Raw genomic sequence first — 21,582 nt, 5'->3', positions numbered from 1 at the left:
GAGCCCTCATGACCCAACCACATCTCAAAGGTTCTACCTTCAAACAGCATCAAACTGGAGATTATGTTTCAAAATATAAATCCTGGGAGCCACAAACCTTCAGTCTATGGCTCTTGTTAAAAAAAATTGTCCTTATGCTCAAGCTTCTTGCATTTTCTCATATTTATGAGACTACTCTACCTCAGCAGAGGGTTCTACTTGTTTCCAAACCTGGATGTTGTTGAGTTCTCAATAATAAAATTTTGACTCAGGGGCTGTGGGTTGGAACCAGCCAGAAAAATCTGGGTGAATGCAATGGATATCAGGCTCTGAGGTAGGACTGTAATAGCCAGGGATATCCCAGAACACTCCTTCCTCTACTTTGGGCCACTCTGGAGAAAAAACTTCCAGCTGGACAATTACCAGTTTTGCCCTCACTCATTCTTACAAAATAATAGTTAATAAATCTGTTTTCTTCTAAGAAGGAAGAAGAAAAAGATATTTTTAGAAGCACCTACAACCATATGGTCAACTAATCTTTAACAAAGCAGGGAAGAATATCCAATGGAAAAAAGACAGTGTCTTCAAAAAATGGTGTTAGGAAAACTGGACGCAACAGGTAGAAGAATGAAACTGGACCACTTTCTTACACCATACACAAAAATAAATTCAAAATCGATGTGAGACAGGAAACCATCAATATCCATCAAAAAGAACACAAGCAGCAACCTCTTTGGCCTTGGCCATAGCAGCTTCTTACCACACACGTTCCTGGAAGCAAGGGAAACAAAAGCAAAAATGAACTACTGGGACTTCATCAAGATTAAAAGCTTCTGCACAGTGAAGGAAATAACAAAACTAAAAAGCAGCTTACAGAATGGGAGAAGATACTGGTAAACAACATATTTGATAAAGGATTAGTATCCAAACTCCAGAAAGAACTTACCAAACTCAACAGCCAAAAAAACAAATAATCCAGTTAAGAAATGGACAGAAGACATGAATAGATATTTTTCCAAAGAAGACATCCAGATGGCTAACAGACACATGAAAAGATGCTCAACATCACTCCTCATCAGGGAAATACAAATCCAAACCATGAGGAGATACCACCTCACACATGTCAGAATGGCAAAAATTAACAACCCAGGAAACAACATACGTTGGTGATGCAGAGAAAGGAAAACCCTCTTGCAGTGCTGGTGGGAATGCAAACTGGTACAGCCACTCTATAAAATAGTACGGAGGTTCCTCAAAAAGTTAACAAGATAACTACCCTATGATCCAGCAATTGCACTACTAGGTATTTAACCAAAAATACAGATTCAAAAGGTACATGCCCCCTGACATTTCTAGCAGCATTATCAATAATAGCCAACTATGGAAAGAACTGAAATGTCGAACAACTGATGAATGGATAAAGATGATGTAGTGTAGGTGTGTATGTATGTGTGTATACATACATACATATATACACACAGGCACACACACATACACATACACATATGGAGTATTATTTGGTCACCAAAAAGAAATGAAATCTTGCCATCTGCAACAATGTGGATGGAGCTAGAGTGTATTATGCTAAGCAAAACAGTCAATCAGAGAAAGATAAATATCATATGATTTCATTTATATGTGGAATTTAAGAAACAAAACAGATAAACATAGGAGGGGGGAATTTAAAAAAAAAGAGAGAGAGGGAAACAAACCATAAGAGACTCTTAATGATAGAGAACAAACTGAGGACTGATAGAGGCAAGTGGGTGGGCAATGGGCTGGATGGGTGATGGGCATTAAGGAGGGCACTTGTTGAGATGAGCACTGGGTGCCATGTGTAAGCGATCAACCACGGAATTCCGCCCCTGAAGCCAATATTGTACTGTACGTTAGCTAACTAGAATTTAAATAAAAATACAAAGACTAAAAGAATAAATCAGACAACCTAAAAAACAAAGAAAAAACAGCACCGGCATCCCTTGTGCTGAATGTTATTCCCATTGTTCTTTTGATCCTCATCACATTCAGAATTTGTTTTCTGGCCTCCCATGACTGATCATTTCCTGTAGTCTTCCCATACCTCCCTGGAATTCTCTTTGCCCCAAAAGGTCATTAAGTCACTGCTTTTTTAGAAACAAGAAAAACATCGAATTTTTGGTGTTCATTACTTTCATTTTGGCATTCAGAGATTCACTAAATAATTATCAAAAATACGAAATACCAGTTTCCACTTCTTACCTACTAAATTAGAATCCAAGGGAGGGACATGGAATTTTCACTATCAATAGGATTCCCAAGTGGCATTTTCATGAGGTAACTTTAGAATACACTTGAGAAAGTCGTAGTACTCCTGATTATATACATGGCAACCATATAGTTTATTGTCCAGATAGGACACTTTTGAAAGTGAAAGCAAGTATTAATAATTGATTGGCCCAACTGGCAAAAACTGGCAAAATTCTGACCAAATCAGAACATATGGTTATCTTATAGACTATCATGTTCATCTCTACCTAAGTTCTTTATTTTTGTAACCACTTTATGGAGATATAATTTGCATACCATGTAATTCATCCATTTCAAAAAATGTCCAATTCATTTGAGTGGCTCACTCGATAAGTGGTCAGTGTGGCTCAGTCAATTAAGCCTGAGTGGCTCAGTCAATTAAGCTCTCAGGTCATGATCCCAGGGTCCTGGGTATGTAGCTACACTATCCCTCCTTTCTTTTTCATCCCTACCTTGGAAGATTCTAATAAGAGTTTTCACAAGATTTGTAGAAGAGCAAGACTTCAATAAAAAAAAATGAAAGGCATACAATTATGTTTCTCGGATTAGCTGAAATAGCTATTTTGTTTTAAAAATACATTTATATACCCTTCCTAGCAATGACCCAAACACTTGCTTAGAAATTGGACTGACTGAGAAAGAAACACAGAAACCAACCTTAAGGATCAGCAAAAATCCCTGCTGGGGTACCAAGGGTCCTTCTTTCAGAGTGTAAAGTCTTTCATTTAAGAGCAGATAGACTGATATGTCAAAACTAATGTAACAGTTGCAAAAAGCTCCTGGGTTTTTGTTCTCTGACCAAATATTTGCATTCTGTGTCTTGAATCAAAACTTTTAATTTCTAGTGTTAATGGTTTCTTCATTGATGACTTTGCTAATTTGGTCTTTTTCTTTAAAATGCATGACATAGGCAGACTGAGCTTTTAGAAAATGTGTTTAACCTTATAAAGATCTACACATAGGTGTAATGGTCTTATGTGAGGAGAGACACTGTAAAGTTAGTTGTGTTAAAGTACAATCAATACCTACAGAAGAGAAAATTAGAAAGGAAACTGATTTTCCTTCCATCTTTCTTCTTTTTCCTGTCACTAGTCTGCGTGAGTTTGGAACTCTGGGAATTATTACATTATAAAAATGTCCAGGTTTCCATTCTAATGGGTTCCAGGCTTTCCTGCTATGGGGGTGAAACTAGCAGAGACTTAGTAAATCCTTATTTATTTGTCCCCAAGGCCAGGCAGAACTCTTTCTTCTCTGGTGCTGGTTTCTATTCATTCAGTGCCTCTTCTCAGGTTCTTTTGCTGCCCATCATTAATCTTTCAAGCTACAGCTGGGTGGGTTCAGAACAAAACCATCAGAGGAGCTGAAAAATGAAATATTTACCTGCACCAACGGGGAAAAAGGCCTATCAACCTTGTCCATTCAGCGCAATCACATTTTTATTTTATTTTATTCACTTTCTAGATGGAAGACAGATACATATACACACTCACATATATATATTCCCTCTCTGTGTTAATACATTTTTTTTTTTTTTTACTATCTATCTTCATTTGTAATGAGTGTAATATATAGAGCTCAGTGAGTTACCATGGAGACACTGGTCCTCTGTTTCTTATCACAGAGCCACACTATCGTCTGGTGTCAGCCAAGGAGGGATGACAAAGGCCTCCCCAAGAGCCTAGCTCTGCAATTACTGAGCAATCAAGCGCCTCTTTTAATAGAGCACATCGAGGTATACATGGCTCCTTGCTCAGCACTGTCTTCTCTTCCTCCCTTTTAAACTTACTGAGCAGGATGTAGTTACCGAGTACAGATATCTTCCTCAGCTAGATGACCTGTTTATTCAGGATCTCAGTGATATTCTTTAATTTATATAACAGAGCTCATTAGCTACCATCCTCCCTACTTTCAAATATCTCATAGTTTTTAACTTCAACACACATTATTCTCTTCTGCGGATATACAGTGACCTTCCCTTGATATGTTAATCTGTTTTTATGGTTTGTCATTAACTGACAAAATGAAGGAGTGGGTAAATGAAAACCACAGTCTCTAAATTTCCTCTTAGTCCAGACTTTTCCTTAACTTTCTCTATCAACAAAAATTTAAACACTTGAATGATGGGCATCCATTCTTAATCTTCTTTCTGGTGGTGATACATATGAGAGGCTAAATGAACCAAAAGTATATAAAAGGAGAAACACAAAGCCTAATTTTTCCTCAGGGATTTTTAATTTATTTGGCGGTTGGCCTGACTTCTCCAGATTTGACTTGGATGCTGAGACTCAGACATTCTAAAATCACTTAAAAATTTGGGATGAGATGAGGTATGGAGGTAGGCCCTGAGGCATTCAAATTGGCCGAGGTCTGTTATTGTAGGTAGGCTTCTCACAATAAGAGCTAAGGTTTGCCCTGGGCAGTATCTATGTTATAAAATACACAGTGATCTTAGATTCTGTTCAAAAGATCTAAAATTTGCCAACATGAAAGAAGATGTAATGCCCAGGTGTTTAAAAGCATGATGAGGGCTAGGGTGGGGAGTGATGGTAACAGTAAGAAACTAAAAATGTATATGACCTGGTCATTGTTCTGAAAAAAAATCTAAGTGGGAAAATAAACCTTTCAAGTTATGTACCAAGGGTTCAATAATATGAATTAGATAACAAAAAAATATAAAACAGCATAGTGAGGGGAAGAAAAAAGATCCATTAATACCAGAGTTAGTAACAATCCTGAAAGAGGAGAGATTTAAGATGAGTTTGGAAAGATGGAGGAAAAGGAAAAAGTATTCTAAGCAAGTAAAATAGCAGAAGCTAAAATGGGGCAGCGTGAATGGTCATGGTCTTCTCTGAGGACCACGATATTGTTAGCAATACTCAAGTAAACCATCCTTGAGTGTCAAGAAAACTTCTAGAATCAGTTCCGTTGATGATGTTAGTTTCCTACTTTACCCCTCCCCCAAGATGCTACTCTTCCCTTCAGTAGAAAAGACAGACAGACATGCAGGGGATGCAGGGGAGCAGGAGGGAGTGGGAGAGCAGAGGGAAGAAAAAGTAAGGAGAGAGGGAGGCAAGGGGGAGGGAGGGAGAATTCAAAATATACATTCAAAATGACACAATAAAGAAATGAATAGCAAAAAAAAAAAAAAAGAAAAAGAAAGAAAGAAATGAATAGCAGAGGTTGCCAATTTTTTTTTTTCAGGTAGGAGAACAAAGTGGTTTTCACACAGAGGACGAACAGATTCTGTGTTATATGATCCCCGTATGCCAGGAATGTCATTAATTAGATAAAAATGAGTGACTGGATACTTGCCAAATGCAGCTCAGGAGATCAAGGGCTACATACTCACTCGTTTTCACCTATGCTCTGGCAGCCTTGGTATAGCAACATAGTACAGCCAGGCTTTGTCAGGAGCTTGAGAGGAGCCTAAATGAATAGTAGGTTTTTAATGACTCCTGGCATTTTTGTTACCAAAAGATGGTCTCATAAATATACAGTTTCTTTCAGCTGGACATTGGAGAAAAAGATATTTGATCAGTGACACAAGCTGGGGGAAAAGCCAAAATAAAAGTTTGTTAGGGCTACTTGAAAAAGTTTGCAGAAAGGTTTACTGGGAGGCAACTGGAAGGAATGAAGACATTCATAACCTAACAGAAACATTTTCTATTCTGACTCTATGGCAAGCACTGTGCTGAGCACTTCATATGCATGATCTCGTGTGATCCTCACAAATCTCTAAGATAAAGAGTAGTCACCTCCACATATTACAGATGAAAAAATGCAGTTTGAAAAGAGGCTAATTAACCTGTCCAAATTTACATATTAAGTGGTATGGACCTAATGGAACACAATAATGTGAATCTATAATAACAAAGGCAGACTTTGCATCAAAAGAATTACTGCAATACAGATTTATTCAGCATTTTCCTCTCCTCCATTTCCTTTCATAAGAGTTGTGATAAAAAGGCAGATACAACTGATCTTTATTTCCTCCATAAATTTTATCAAGAAGTTAATAAATGGAGAGGATATTTCTGGATACGCAAAGGAGGAAGAACAGAGACATGGTATTCAAAGGTAAAGCTTTCTTAAGACACTAGGGGAAAAGGGGTAAAACAGTCAACATAATTCTGTTCTTTAAAATTGTTCATCTTGTCTCTTTAGCTAAGAAAAAACCCATGCAAAAAGAAAAACTTGCGAGTACAGATATTTTATTGTGTCTCTTCCATCACTCATTTGCAGTTTGTGCCTATAAGATTACAAGTCCCACTCAGCTTTATTTACATCATGACCTGGCCTTCTTGCCAGGTTGAATAAACCAAGCTTATTCCTATCACAGTCTGTCTTTGCAATTCTTGTCCCCCCACCTAGAATTTATAGCTGACTTATGCTCAGTACCTATGTCTCTCGTCAGCTGTCAGACCTTCAAACTGACTCTTATGGACTAACCTATTTAAAATATTTCTCCTTCTTCCCTGCCTACGATCCACTTGCTTCCTCACCCACTATCTCAATAGCCTGTTTTTTCCCTCTTCACTATACTTGTCACTATCTTAAGTTCTTTATTAATTTTGTTTTATTTTATGTATTTTTATTTCATTTATATATTTATATGTGAAATGTCATGTTTTACTCCTTATTATTTTTCTGGTACTTAGATGAGTAGTTGGTAGATAGTATGCACTTGGTAAATACTTGCAGAATGACTGTTACCAGGCAATAGGAATAGGACAATCTTAAGAGATACATTTCGTAATGCTTCACAATTTATAAGGTGGTAATGTATACTTCAGTAGTCAATATCCCACTGGTGGTTGATCTATCAATTCGTCACATCAAAAACACTGACAAACCAGGGGCGCCTGAGTGGCTCAGTGGGTTAAGCCTCTGCCTTTGGCTCTGGTCATGACCTCAGGGTCATGATAGAGCCCTACATCACCCTCTCTGCTCAGCAGGGAGCCTGTATCCCCATCTCTCTCTGTCTGCTGCTCTGCCTACTTGTCAAATAAATAAATAAAATCTTGAAAAAACAAAAACAAAATCAAACAAACAAAAACACTGACAAATCAGAGAATTCTGTTTGCTAATAGAATTCTGTTTGCTAATGGGAGTCTTATCTGCATGACGGCTCTCAGGTCAATTTAAATTATTGGCATAGCTGTATGCCCAGTTATTCTCCAAACTCCTTTTACAGCATTGACAGTGGCAAAAATAAAACAAAACAAAAAACCACACACACAACAAAATGTGTTATTTTGATGAGTTTTGAAGATTTTTATTGCTATTCCCAGCAAACAGTAATTCTTGCTTTCATTTGCTGGAAATGTCCCTATAAACACAGATTTTTATTTCTGCTTTTCTGACTAGTACAAATTATGCTGTTCTGAACAGCTAGAATCAACATGGTAGACTAAGTATCTATGTCCCCCCAAAATTCACATGCTGAAATCTATTCCCCTAGTGGGGTGGTATTTGGACATGTGCCTTTCAAGGTGATTAGGTCATGGGAGCAGAGCCCTCATGAATGGGATAGTGTACTTACAAAAGAGACCTCAGAGAGACCCCTACCCACCCTACATTGTGAAGACAGAGAAGAAGGTTATCTATGAGCCAGGAAGCAGGCTCTCACCAGATAATAAATCTGCTGGTATCTTGATTTTGGACTTCCTAGCCTCCAAAATTTCAAGAAATTTCTGGTGTTTGTAAGCCACCTCGTCCATGGTATTTTGTTATAGCAGCCTGAACAGATGAAGACACCACAGTTAACAAATGAAAAACTGCAAATCAAAGCAGGTAACTTTTTGTTTATAACCGAGAGCTATTTTGAAATTTTCTGGGTGTTAGGGGAAGAATCGCATCTAGAGCTGAGAATTTAATCTCACACTCTTGAATGTTCATACATTGCCTTTGCTGGTTTATTAGGAATTACAAAATGCCCCTAATGAGTTCCATCTTATTGCTAGTCCATTGGGTTGATGTTACACTGAAGAATCAACAGACTGAATCTATTTCCTGCCACTCAGTCCACTAGAGAGCTTGTTAAGAACCAAGATACTTGAATTTGGTAGAAGGTACAGGTAGCAGATTCTAACCTAGGCACTAATTGCATTTCAAAAGCACTAAATTACTGACATCCTCACTGCCAAATGATTGTTTGCTTTCATTTGCAAAATGAGGCTCTGATAACATGTATCAATATAAAACCCTATGTTGGAATTAACAAAGAGATCCCAGTTTCTTCCCATATCTCCAGTCTGTCTTGACTTTTATTAAACTGATGACTAAAGATTTTTGCTTCTGAGTCTTGTCTTTTCAACAAGAGGCAGAGACTACTTTCATAATGACTTCCATTCAGGTTTTGCTCTTAATTCATCATGGAGTTCTATTTCATTTTCAGAATATCACACAAAATTTTAAACCTTCTTTCCATATGGGAAGTGAAAACAGATGTCTGGTTCCTTGGGCATACCTTGCGGAAGAGAGCCCCAGAGTCCCTCTTCACTGAATGAAAACAATACTCATTCTATTTTTGTGGTGTTATTATTGTACAAATGTATATCCTGTTATATATTCATTAATTGATAATTTTTAAAGATTTATGTCTTCAAGAAAAAACAAGTGTTGGTGAGGATGTGGAGAAAAAAGGAACTAATGCACTACTGGGTGGAATGTAAACTGGTGCAGCCACTATGGAAAATAGTATAGAGGTTCCTAAAAAAAATTAAAAATAGAAATACCATATGATCCATCAATTCCACTACTGTATTTACCCAAAGAAAATGAAAACAGTAATTCAAAAAAATAAATGTAGCCTTATGTTTACCCCAGCATTATTTAAAATAGACACGATCTAGAAGCAACTTGTCAACTGATAGACAAGTAGATTAAAAAAATGTACTGTAGGGCACCTGAGTGGCTCAGTTGGTTAAACATCTGCCTTCAGGTCAGGTCATGATCCCAGAGTCCTGGGATTGAGTCCCACATCAGGCTCCTTGCTCAGCAAGGAGTCTGCTTCTCCCTCTACTCCTCCCCCTTGCTTGTGCTCTTCCTCTCTCTCAAGTAGTAAAGTCTTTTTAAAAAATGTAGTGTATACACATACACAAAAACACACACACACACACACACACACACATAATTAACCAGCCATAAAACGAATGTGATCTTGCCATTTTAGACAACATGAAAGGATCTAGAGGGCATAATGCAAGTTGAAATAAGTCAGACAAAGAAAGACAAATACCATATGATTTCACTTAAATGGGGAATCTAAAAAAATAAAATGAATGAACGAATAAATAAACAAAAAGCAGAAATAAGTCCATAAATACAAAGAACAACCAGTGGTTGCCAGAGGGAAAAGGGATGAGGGAATCGGCAAAAGGGGTGGGGTGGGAAATACAAGCTTCTAGTTATGGAATGAACAAGTCATGGGACTAAAAGGCACAGCATAAGGAATATAGTCAATGATATCATAATAACCATTATATGGTGACAGATGGTAGCTACACTTGTGGTGAGCACAGCGTAACATATGTAGAAGCTAAATCACTATATCATAGATGTGAAACTAATGCAATAGTATCTGAAAACTATACTCAAATAAGAAAAAATTTTAAAAATAATACTGTGAGTTTCCAGTTAAAAAAACAATTTATGCCTATAAATAGTATGTTTATCTTGGAAACATATCTAGCAGTTCTACCTTACAAATCTGCATTGTGGTTCATTTGCTTGAAAAGGATATTTTAAGTAAAATACTAAGTTCAATGCATCATATGAAATTTTTCTAGGAGAAGTTGGTGCTAAAGGCCTTTTATCACCATCCCAGAGCAGGTACAAAGTGATAAGTGAAAGCTGATCAGATTAGCATATAGGGCAATATTCAGTGAACTGCACATAGGTCAACAATATGGTAAGAAGACCCTTAATAAACCAAACAGAATATAGAAAACGGTAGTGTATAAATACATCTTCAAACAGCTATCCAAAGCCTTTCAGACTACTCAAATATAATGTAAGTCCCCTCCCTAGTTTAGCAGTACCTAAAGTTAACAAATCCTGGCTTTCCCATCCTCCTTCTTATTTTAATAGAATATAAAAACAAATAGTAACAGAAAGAAAGAAAATCAAGATGCGGCAGCATCCAAAAGCTATACACATCAGCAGGACATCATAAGTAAAATAAATGAAAGACCAAACTCTCGTGTTTATCATTCAAGTATGTTTTATCCTCCTTCTATTAAGATAGTATTCAAAGGAAGTACCATTACAAATAGGGATTTATTATTTATTTATTTATTAAAGATTTTATTTATTTATTTGACAGAGATCACAAGTAGGCAGAGAGGCAGGCAGAGAGAAAGGAGGAAGCAGGCTCCCGCTGAGCAGAGAGCCCGATGCGGGGCTCGATCCCAGGACCCTGAGATCATGACCTGAGCCGAAGGCAGAGGCTTTAACCCACTGAGCCACCCAGGCGCCCCTAGGACTTATTTTTAAACTTTATAGATTTTTTTCACAAAAAGGTAGTACATGCAATATTACTGATGATTAAATATGTACACTAACATTAATACAACCACGACTACTGATAAATGTATTCTACATTTTTTTGCTTTCTAGTATCTCTTTGGGAATTGCCTTTTTAGTATCAGTTTAAGAAGCCACAAAACAAACACCTCATTACTTTTTAAATTCATCTCTGTTTCGTTTTATAACCAAAAATCTCCCACCTTGGTCACTAGACTTATTTCTAAATGACTTCTGATTGTTTCAAGAACAAAGATATTCTCATTCAAAAACTTTAAAAGTGAATATGTGCATGTCTTGGGGACTGTGCAGTATCTCTTACATATATTTCTTCCTTGTCATTCCCACAGACACTGCCCCAATTCTATCCCTCATCTCCCCCTCCCAGATCTCTTTCAGCTAAAGTCTCTCTGATGCTCAGTTATGCACAGTACAGTCAGGATCATCCTAGCAAAGCACAGCTCTTATGTCTTTGTCCCCTTACTCAAAAACTTTCAGTGGCTTCCAGGAAGGATTCTCCACTCTCTTGCTTTCTAACACTTACATAGGGCTTGCTATGTGCTGGGCGCTGTTCTAGGTGCACTGCATATGGTATCTTATGTTTCATGTCAACCCAGGAAAGGAGATAAAAATATTATCCCCATTTTAGAGATGAGGAACTAAGACACAGAGTTCAAGTCACTTGTCAAAGGACAGTTAATATGTGTCAGTACTGAGATTTATACCAGTACTGACTGGTACAGAACTCTTAAGCCAGAGTCCTAGCTCCCTGTTTCGTTCCCCACTTTACTTACTATTCATCATTTGCTAATTAAACCAAGTGCATTTCTGCTTTTGGGTCTTCATTTACAATTTTTCTTTTTCTTTTCATTTTCCTTTTCCTTTTCCTTTTCTCTTTCTTTCTTTCTTTCTTTCTTTCTTTCTTTCTTTCTTTCTTTCTTTCTTTCTCTTTCTTTTTGTGCCTGCTATAACGTTCTCCCATATTTTCCTATCCATACCCATCAAGATCCATCTGAAATACTACCTCTTCCATGAAGCTTACCCAGATACCTCCTCTATGTCACAGTAGGCTTCTCTTGTAACTATTAAAACAAACACTGTATTCTCTACTGTATTAGTTTGTACATACATTTCTAAATGTTGACTCTAGAGGAAGAAAACCATTCCTTATTTTTCACTGTCCCTCTTCAGCATTCAGGTAGAGTTGCAGGCAATTGCAATAACTGAAAATAAATGAACTACCAGCCAAAACAATCTTTAAAAAGAACAAAGCCAGATACTCCCAGATACTACAAAGCTATAGTAATCAGAACAGTATGGTACTGGCACAAAAAGAGACACAAAGATAAGGGGAACAGAACAGAGAATCCATAAATAAACCCACCTTTATAAGGCCACTTAATCTACAACAAAAGAGGCAAGAATATACAATAGGGATAAGATAATCTCTTCAATAGGGGCACTTGGGTGGCTCAGTGGGTTAAAGCCTCTGTCTTGGGTTCAGGTCATGATCCCCGGGTCCTGGGATTAAGCTCCACATCAGGCTCTTTGCTTGGTGGGGAGCCTGCTTCCCTTCTCTCTGCCTGCCTCTCTGCCTACTTGTGATCTCTGTCAAATAAATAAATAAAATAAAATAAAATTTAAAAAGAAGATAATCTCTTCAATAAATTCTGGGAAAACTGGACAGCTACATGCAAAATGTTAAAACTGGACCACTTTCTTATACCATACAGAAAAATAAACTCAAGATGGATTAAAAATCTAAATGTAATACCTGAAACCATTACACTCCTAAAGGAAAACATAGACAATAAACTCTTTAGTAGTCCTAACAACATTTTTCTAGACGTGTCTTGGCAGGCAAGGAAAACAAAAGCAACAGTAAACTATCGGGACTGCACCAGAATAAAAAAGCTTTTACAAAGCAAAGGAAACCATCGACAATACAAAATATAGTCCACTGAATGGGAGAAACTTGAAAATTATATATTCAATAAGGGGTTAATGTCCAAAATACACAGAAAGCTTATATGACTCAGCACCAAAAAAAACCCCAAAGCAAAACAAAACAAAACAACAACAACAACAAAAACTCAACAAATAATTCAGTTAAAAAATGGGAAGAGGATCTAAATAGACATTTTTCCAAAGAAGATACACAGATGGCCATCAGATTTATGAAAAGATGCTCAATATCACTAATCATCAGGGAAATAAAAATCAAAACCACGATGAGGTATCACCTTATACCTGTAGAGTGGCTAAAATAAGAAGACAAGAAATAACAAATGTTGGTGAGGATGTGGAGAAAAAGGAACCCTGTGTACTACTGGTGGGAACGTAAACTGTGCAACCATTTTGGAAAACAGTATGGAGTTTCCTCACAAAATTAAAGATGGAAATGGCATATGATCCAGAAATTCCACTTCTGGGTATTTAACCAAAGAAAACAAAAACACTGATTCAAAAAGCTTTATGCCCCCCTATGTTTACTGTAGCATTATTTATAATAGACAAAAATATAAATACTGTCTATTTATAATAGATAATAGGAAAACAACCTAAGTATCCACCAATGGATAAATGGGTAAAAAAAAAAAAAAAAAAAAAAACTGTGGTATATATGGGGTGATCGGGTAGCTCAGTAGATTAAGTGGCTGACTCTTGGTTTCGGCTCACATCATGATGTCAGAATCATGAGTTCAAGCTCTAGTTTGGGGTCCGAGCTTTGTGCTGAGTCTACATGGAGTTCTCTGCCTCTCCCTTCCCCCACTTGTGTTTTCACTCTCTCTACTCTAAAATAAATAAAATCTTTAAATAAGTAGACAGATAAATAAATAAAAAGATAAAAGAATATGTGGTAAATATACACAACGGAATATTATTCGGCCATAAAAAATGAGATATTGTCATTTGAGACAATATGGATAGACCTAGTGGGTACTATGCTAAGTGAAATAAGTCAGACTGAGATAGAAATATATCATATTATTTCATTTATATGTGGAATCTGAAAAACAAAACAAATGAACAAATAAACAAAAAGCAGAGATAAACCCATAAATACAGAGAGCAAACTTATCATTGTCAGAAAGGAGTGGGGGAGGGGTAGACGGGCAATAAAGGTAAAAGGGAATGGGAGATACAGGCTTCCAGTTACGGAATGAATAAATCAAAGGTACAGTATATACAGCATAGAGAATATAGTCTATGGTATTGTTGCATCAGTATGGCAACAGATGGTAGCTATCCTTGCAGTACTCAGAGCATAACGTATAGACTGGTCATATCACTATGCTGTACACCTGGAACTAATGCAACATTGTGTGTCAACTATACTTCAACTAAAAAAAAAAGAAAAGAAAAGAAATGAACTACTGATGGGTGAAATCATGATATTTAAAAACATGTACTATAGCCATTCAGTAAATGTTAACTGATAATAAAAATGTGAACATATTCAAAAGACTATACCAAAGGCTCGGAACTCTGAAAGCAATTCCTGAACTGGTGTGGACATTGATACAATAAATACATAGCAACACAAAAGAATCACTTTTATTTATTTATTTTAAAAAGATTTTATTTATGTATTTGACACACAGAGAGAGAGAGAGAGAGAGAGAGAGAGAGATCACAAATAGGCAGAGAGGCAGGCAAAGGGAGGGGGAAGCAGGCTCCCTGCTGAGCAGAGAGCCCGATGTGGGACTCCATCCCAGGACCCTGAGATCATGACCTGAGCTGAAAGCAGAGGCTTAACCCACTGAGCCACCCAGGTGCCCAAAAAATCACTTTTACATTAACAACAGATTTTATGGACCCATTCAACCGTTACTACTTATTAGGTACCCACTTCATGCCAAGCACAGAGTTATGCAAAAAAAAAACAAAAACAAAACAAACAAACAAAAAAAAACCCAAAAACTAACTAACTAACTTTCTAGTGTATTTTACACACACTCACAAAATCCACTTAGCCCCTTCATATTTCTTAGGGAAGCAAGGTCTCTTAAAGAGAAAATATAATAGAAAATTCTCCTGTGCTGTAAGTCTTTAAAAGATACACACAACAGGACACAGATCTCCCTTCACTTGGGATAATCAGGAGGAACCCAAAGAAAGAGTTCTAAAGACAATGAGATTTAATTATACACTCTCAGGGACTTGCAGGAAGAGAAATTTCATGCTTTATATATTTAACATGTAATAACTACTATGTATAGAATTTGTGGGAATTCGAGATTCCTGAGCAGAAGATGCTACAGGAGTAGTTCAAAGTCTGAACAAAGATAGCTTTGTCTGCCATCAAAAATGCAGCTTTACTCTATCTATTAAGGGATATGTTTGAAGGTATGCTATTTCCTAGATCTCTATATGATAATATCCTTAAAAGAGAAGTCTAGGTTTTTAAGAACTGCAGATTTTTCTTCTTTATTTCCACAGATGTCTGCTTCTATTTTAAGCCAATCTTCCTCTTATTCTTATGGAATAAACTCAATCAAAATGTTCCTTTTCCTTCAGTTTTTGTTTCTTTAATTAAATGATTTTCTAAATAATTATAAAGGCCATGATTATACTATCAAATTTCTGTCAAAGTAACAATTTAAGGTTAATACTTGCCAATATCTAAATCTAAAACAATGTAAACACTCTGTAAGAATAAGGTAAATTTAAGCAGGTTATTTATTTCCTCTGCACTGTAGAAGAAAGTTTTGGCTGTCATTGATTATTACCATATACTATTCAGAGAGAAATACTTTACAAGCTGTTATAAATAGCAAATAATTGTGCCACACGAAAATCCTTCTCTGATGAATTTATAAAGGCAGCAGCTATTACAAAACCCAGAAATATAATATGACAACAGAGTAACATAGCACAAGCAAGGTACATGCTAGCAGATAATATTTATAGGTAAGATATTTTGGGATAACAGAATCAGAAAATTGTGGGGGTCAAAAGGGATTCATTAGAATTTTCTCTTCCATTTGGGTGGGAACATATGTACATACTTAATCTAGTTAAATTAAGAACATTCTTTGTTTTTAGCCTCTCTTAGAGTTGGAGATTCTACCATCCTCTTTGGTCATCCACATAGGGTTTATGTTACACTTAAGTCTATTTTTCTTCTTATGTCCTAAAGATAGAGAACTGACAACTATTCTTTCTACAGCGAGAGCCTTCCTGTACTTGAAGATAATATATAATCAGTCTTCAGCCTTATTATCTCCAAAAATGAAATAAAAAAATTTTTAAAAGATGTCAGAGGATGTGATTTAACATTGACCAACACCTAACATTCAAAAACCTGAAGCTAATGAAGTAAGAGGAAAGGAATAATCGAGAATAAAGGATCAGCAGGCCAGATTAAATAGGAAATAAAGGCTAAAAAGAGAATAAGGAAAGCAGATCCATAATGGCCTTCAAAAAATAAGATTTGCTTAATATATGCAAGGCACTGTGCACAGTACTTTATATATGCATTGTTGATGCCATCATCATCTTCATCCTATTAGCTAACACTTAATGTGTACTTTGTATCAGGTATCATTCTATATTCTTTTCATATATGGACTCATGTAATCTTCATGACATCCTAAGGGTAGGATTATTCCCCTATTTCAGAAAAGGAACAAAAACATAGGTTTATAATACCTTCAAATTCTTGCTGCATTCTATAAGGGACATCAATGTCTCTAACAGATGAGAAAACTTGAGTATCACAGGTTAAATAACATCATCAAAATAGTCGTTAAGTGACAGAGCTGGGATTTTGAACTCTCAATTGTCTGATCCCGAAGTTCTTTTTGACTTTGTGTTTAACTTGAGAGAAGAAAGAAAATTACAACAATAGGCACAATAAGAGAACATATTACATGCCAGGCCCTCTACAAAGTGTTCAGTAGTAACATATTTAATCCTTAAAATAAACCTGTGAAAATAGGTGCCATTATTATTCCCACTTCACAGGTGAGGAAACCAAGGCACATGATCCTAATTTATCTAGGTTCAGTTAGTTGTTAACTGGGGAACTGCTACTCAAACTCATGAGGTCCAGTTCCAGGGCTATGCTCTTAACACAACATTATGCTTCCCCTTGTAGTTAAAAAATATAATGGGAGCAAATGTTTCCAGCACTGATAAGAATAGTCTCACATGTAAATACACACTGGCAATACTACAGAGCTAAGATTTATTGAGCAGCTGCTAAACACTTTTGGTGGAACCTGGGATGTGCCACTCAAATCCTCCTCCAGGAATGAAGGATTTATTTTACCAGCTGATGGGAGACATGAAAGAAGATGGCCCTCACTTATCAGCTCTCAGTTGAAAAAACTCACCTGTGGGATTGTTTGAAGTCTTTGCTGGGAATGCACTGAAGCTCATTTTCCAGAGGTATTGATCTGAAGAGCGCTCCCTAATAAAAAATGATAAACATTCTAAATGTGAATCTCCACCTTAGAGTCTGCCTCCCTAGTAACTCAACCTGCAGTGACACGTTATAGAATCTCATGTAACTCTCACCATCATATGAATTAGGTGCTATTATCCTTAAATAAATTTTATGGGGTGCCTGGGTGGCTCAGTGAGTAAGCCTCTGCCTTCAGCTCAGGTCATGATCTCAGGGTCCTGGGATGGAGCCCCACATGGGGCTCTCTGCTCAGCAGGGAACCTGTTTCCCCTCTCTCTCTGCTTGTCTCTCTGCCTGCCTGTGATCGCTCTCTGTCAAATAAGTAAATAAAATCTTAAAAAAAAATACTCATTTTACAAATGAAGACACTAATGCTTAACTTGACCACAGAGCTTGGTCAGGATGGAAACAGAATTTAAACCGAGACTAATTCTGGAGCCTAACTCAACAACTACATTTTGTATAGAAGGAAAAGCTTCAGTAACTAAGACTTATCATTAGCTCAACATGTATTTAATACTGAAGAGAAAGAGGCACTCTGAGAGACACTGAGATCTTGAGGGAAAGAAACCCAATTATTTTGTTTAAATCATAAGTAACAATTATGGAAGTAAGGGGAATGATTGGAAGTACAAACCAGGTGGCCTGAAAAGGAAGCCTGGTCAAGAAAATACCTGAACAATTTTTCCTCTAGGCTTTCTACAATTTATTTCTTGAGAAGACAGAACTGAGGACAAAGAAAAGTTCCCATTTGATATGGGAGAGGAAAATGTTCAATCAAAGATAAACCCTTACACATTAAATTATCTTACATTCAAAGAAAAAAGGCTTCACTCTCCCATATGCAACATTTCCCATCTGATCCATCTGTCCAGCATCTTTTTTCATAGAAGAGAAGCTGAAAACGTAAAATGCCAGCATATGGCTCTGACTTTAACGAAAAGTTAGAGGGTCTGATATTTGTCCACAAGAGTCCAAGAGACCTTGGACAGTATTAAATGAAGGGGTGGAAAGAAGGAACTCAGGTGACATAGAGCCATAGCTTTTGCCTGAGTTACGCTATACAATCACAGATGTTCTCCGATGTAAATTTCCAGGCACTATTACCATCTTAATTTTCTCACATTTTCCAATTGAGATTCAAGAGATAAATCCCTGGACTCAGATGGAAATTTAAATTGTGGACTCCACTTTTAAAAATTATACCTTTTTTTTCTGGGCATGCATTATTTCTTCTATTTCCAACAGAGGGAAAGGAAAAATTGCAACCAACACCCCCCAAATATTAAATTTATCCTCCCAGTGCTCATATGTTCTGGGTGCATCCTTAATTTCACTTAAAACCGAAAGTAAACCTAAAATATACCCAGAACATATGAGGGCCTGAAAAACCAAGTTCAGAGAAAATGGGATGCAGTTAGCAAAGATTACATGCATCAGTGAACTGTACTAAATTGAAGACTTTTAAATGCCAGAGATTTTCTCTGCGAAACTGGGGGGTTTGAAAGAAAAATCAATAATGTTGAAAAAGAGAAATGCTCTTCACACATCTCTAATTAGTCATAGCAGAATCTGGTAGATTTCCATATTACAACTGGATCAAACTTGTGAAATTGGTTTTGATCCCAGACTCACTCAGTACATCTTCCAGGAGAAGTTCCACTCAAGACAATCAAAGGCTTTTCAACCTTGAATGATCCCGAAGATCACTCTTTCTGTTTGCGTCCATCCTACATTACGTTCAGCGGGTGTCTAATGCTGCCTACAGCAAATCTCCCTGGAATTACCCAAGCTCCATTTATAAGAACAGGCAAAGGATCTTCAAACTGTTCAGCTTCAACTTTAGCTTGAGCCTTCAAAATCTATAATAGTAAGTAAAACCAGGCATGAAGAGACAAAGTTCTTCAGATCTTTTATTTTTTTAATAAATCAAATAAATATTGGCCATATTGTTTATATTTAGGGCATGAACTCCTCTGTAAAGTCCTTGCTCAAGTCTAATAATGGATTAGGTAAAGGGTTTCTGTATTTTTCTGAATAATCAATACCAAAGCCGCTGATGCAAATTTATTTGAACCCCAGGGAACACATCCTTTGAAGTTCTGGGAAAATTTTAAATATAGTGTACAAATCAATAAGTGGACAAAAACATCTCTGTCAATGTGTTCATTATTATTTGGAGAGGAAATATTTATTTTTAAATGTAATCCCTCTTTCATTCCATCTGTGACCCCTTTTCCCAAATTATTTATTCTACAAAAGAAACTCATGACAGTCAGCTGAACAGAAAATATTCTTTTTTGGTCATAATTAGAGGTGGTGTAGATATCATCTCTCTGAAAAGGAGGACTTCTCAAGCCCCAAACACAGTCTTCCTCTTTCCACCCTTTGTAATGCTCTCATACTTTCCTCTTGGATCCCATCACTTTGCATCCAGTTTTGGAGCCTCAATTAACCAGGATGGTTTGAGGGCATTTCCAGAAGGGATTCTATTGGCCTGGTTTGGTGGTATGTGCTGTTTTGAATAGGATGCATCTAGGAAATTAAAAATATATTTTTCATTACTGCCTATTTTCATAGTCCACTAAGCAAAAATACAAAGCAATTTTTTCCCTCTCCCCATTCTCCCTTTTTCCCTTCGTTCTCTTTTTTCCCCTGTGGAGTTCAAATTAAAGAAAGGTGAAAATTGAAGCTGTTGTAGGCAAGGCGATTGCAACATGCATATTTGATTTTTATGATGGATCTAAATTGCTGAATAAGGCCATGGAACAAAGGGAGACTGCAGCTTCCTGCCCATCACATGCAGCCACTGAATGCACAACAAAAGCTTTGGCCATTAGGGGCTCAGCAGGGAGACACATTATATAAATGACTTTGTCTTTTCTGCCCCCTCCCCCCTACTGGGTGCACTGGACAGAGATGGGGGTGTGTGTGTGTTATGATTTGCCAGGGCAGGAGATAAGAAATTCTGGGAGCAGCAGTAGGAATAGAAATGTATAGCACATTATGATCCAAAAAGGTCAGGCTTTACTCACTGGACCCTTGTGGCTCTCAGTGCTGTAGTCAGAGCGCCACCTAAGACAACCACTCCCCTAAGAAACTTGGCATCTTTTCAGAGTAACCTATAGCTTTTCTTTTTAGTGTTTTGTTTCTTTCATCAGGAGTGGTAAAGCATAAAGAAAAAAACGTAGAAAAAATATGAAGGCCTAGTATTTCAAGGTAACTGCCAGACCTGCTTCAAAAACAAATTGACATATACACAGTTCACTGTGGCACTAGTTTTCTCAGATACTACTACTTTTAATTCCTCCTTCTAGACTCAAGGCTTTTTTTTAGTCAGGAAAAGAGAAATATATACCAACAACGATCCTATCATATAGTGGAGCGAACCTACTCTTAAGAGGTCCCCTGTGGTGGTGACTTGACTAGGTGCTACTGTTCTATCTGACTTGAAACATCAGCAATTCTGCACAAACACACAGAGTAATCTTTGCATAGAACTTGTTTTTAGAAGGACTTTAGTATGCTTCACAAAAGTGGATTATTTTACTACTTCTAATATCACTGAAAGAGGTAAAGAGAGCTTCTCTTTGCAGACTCTAACTTGAAGTACAAAATGGTTATGTAAATTGAAGGTGACACACTGAGTTGGGGGCCAGGCAACGACTGAAGCCCAGGTCACTGGATGCTCACTTCGGGTCTGCCACTATACATTTCATACAAATTGTATGAAGATACTCTGACAGTCCTCCAACTCTCTGATGAAAGTACTCCCATTTTGGACCAAAATAAATCGAAGTCACTGTAACATGTTGCAGAATCACAACAGAGGGTTCTTAGAAGGTCCCAAAGACAAACTCAACATGAGTATATACATCCTTAAGTATCTTAAGGATGACTGGATTGCGTAAAGCCAGCTAAGTGAAACACCATGACACAACTGCCATTTGTCACACACCATCATTGTCTTAAAATGGGCAATTCATTTAAAATAAGGTAGACTCACGACTTCTAGGAAAGCTGAGAAGTCTTATGGGACAAAGTATGTTGTCACTGTAGAGTAATTCAGTTCTGAGTTACAGATGTCACCAAACTACCTTTTTACTAGTTCTTTCAGATCTCATTTTAAGATCGTTAAATCCCTTTTTTGTGGGTGGGAAAAGGTCTCTCAAAAAGACTGCTTAAATGTATTAAGGACAGTATTGAGCTTTATGTTTATCAATAGTTTTAAGCAACTGGACTGAATAGAAGATTAAGAGAAGTCCTTAATGGCCTGAGGTGGGTAGATGAGACTCAGAATGGATAGATAAGCAGACAGATGAGTAGAGTGGAAATGAGACTGCTATATAGTCATTTAGTTCTTTATCCTTTTATTCAGG

Source organism: Mustela nivalis (genome assembly GCF_964662115.1).
Source record: "Mustela nivalis genome assembly, chromosome: 18".
NCBI classification, from domain to species: Eukaryota; Metazoa; Chordata; class Mammalia; order Carnivora; family Mustelidae; genus Mustela; species Mustela nivalis.
This window is presented reverse-complemented; position numbering follows the sequence as displayed.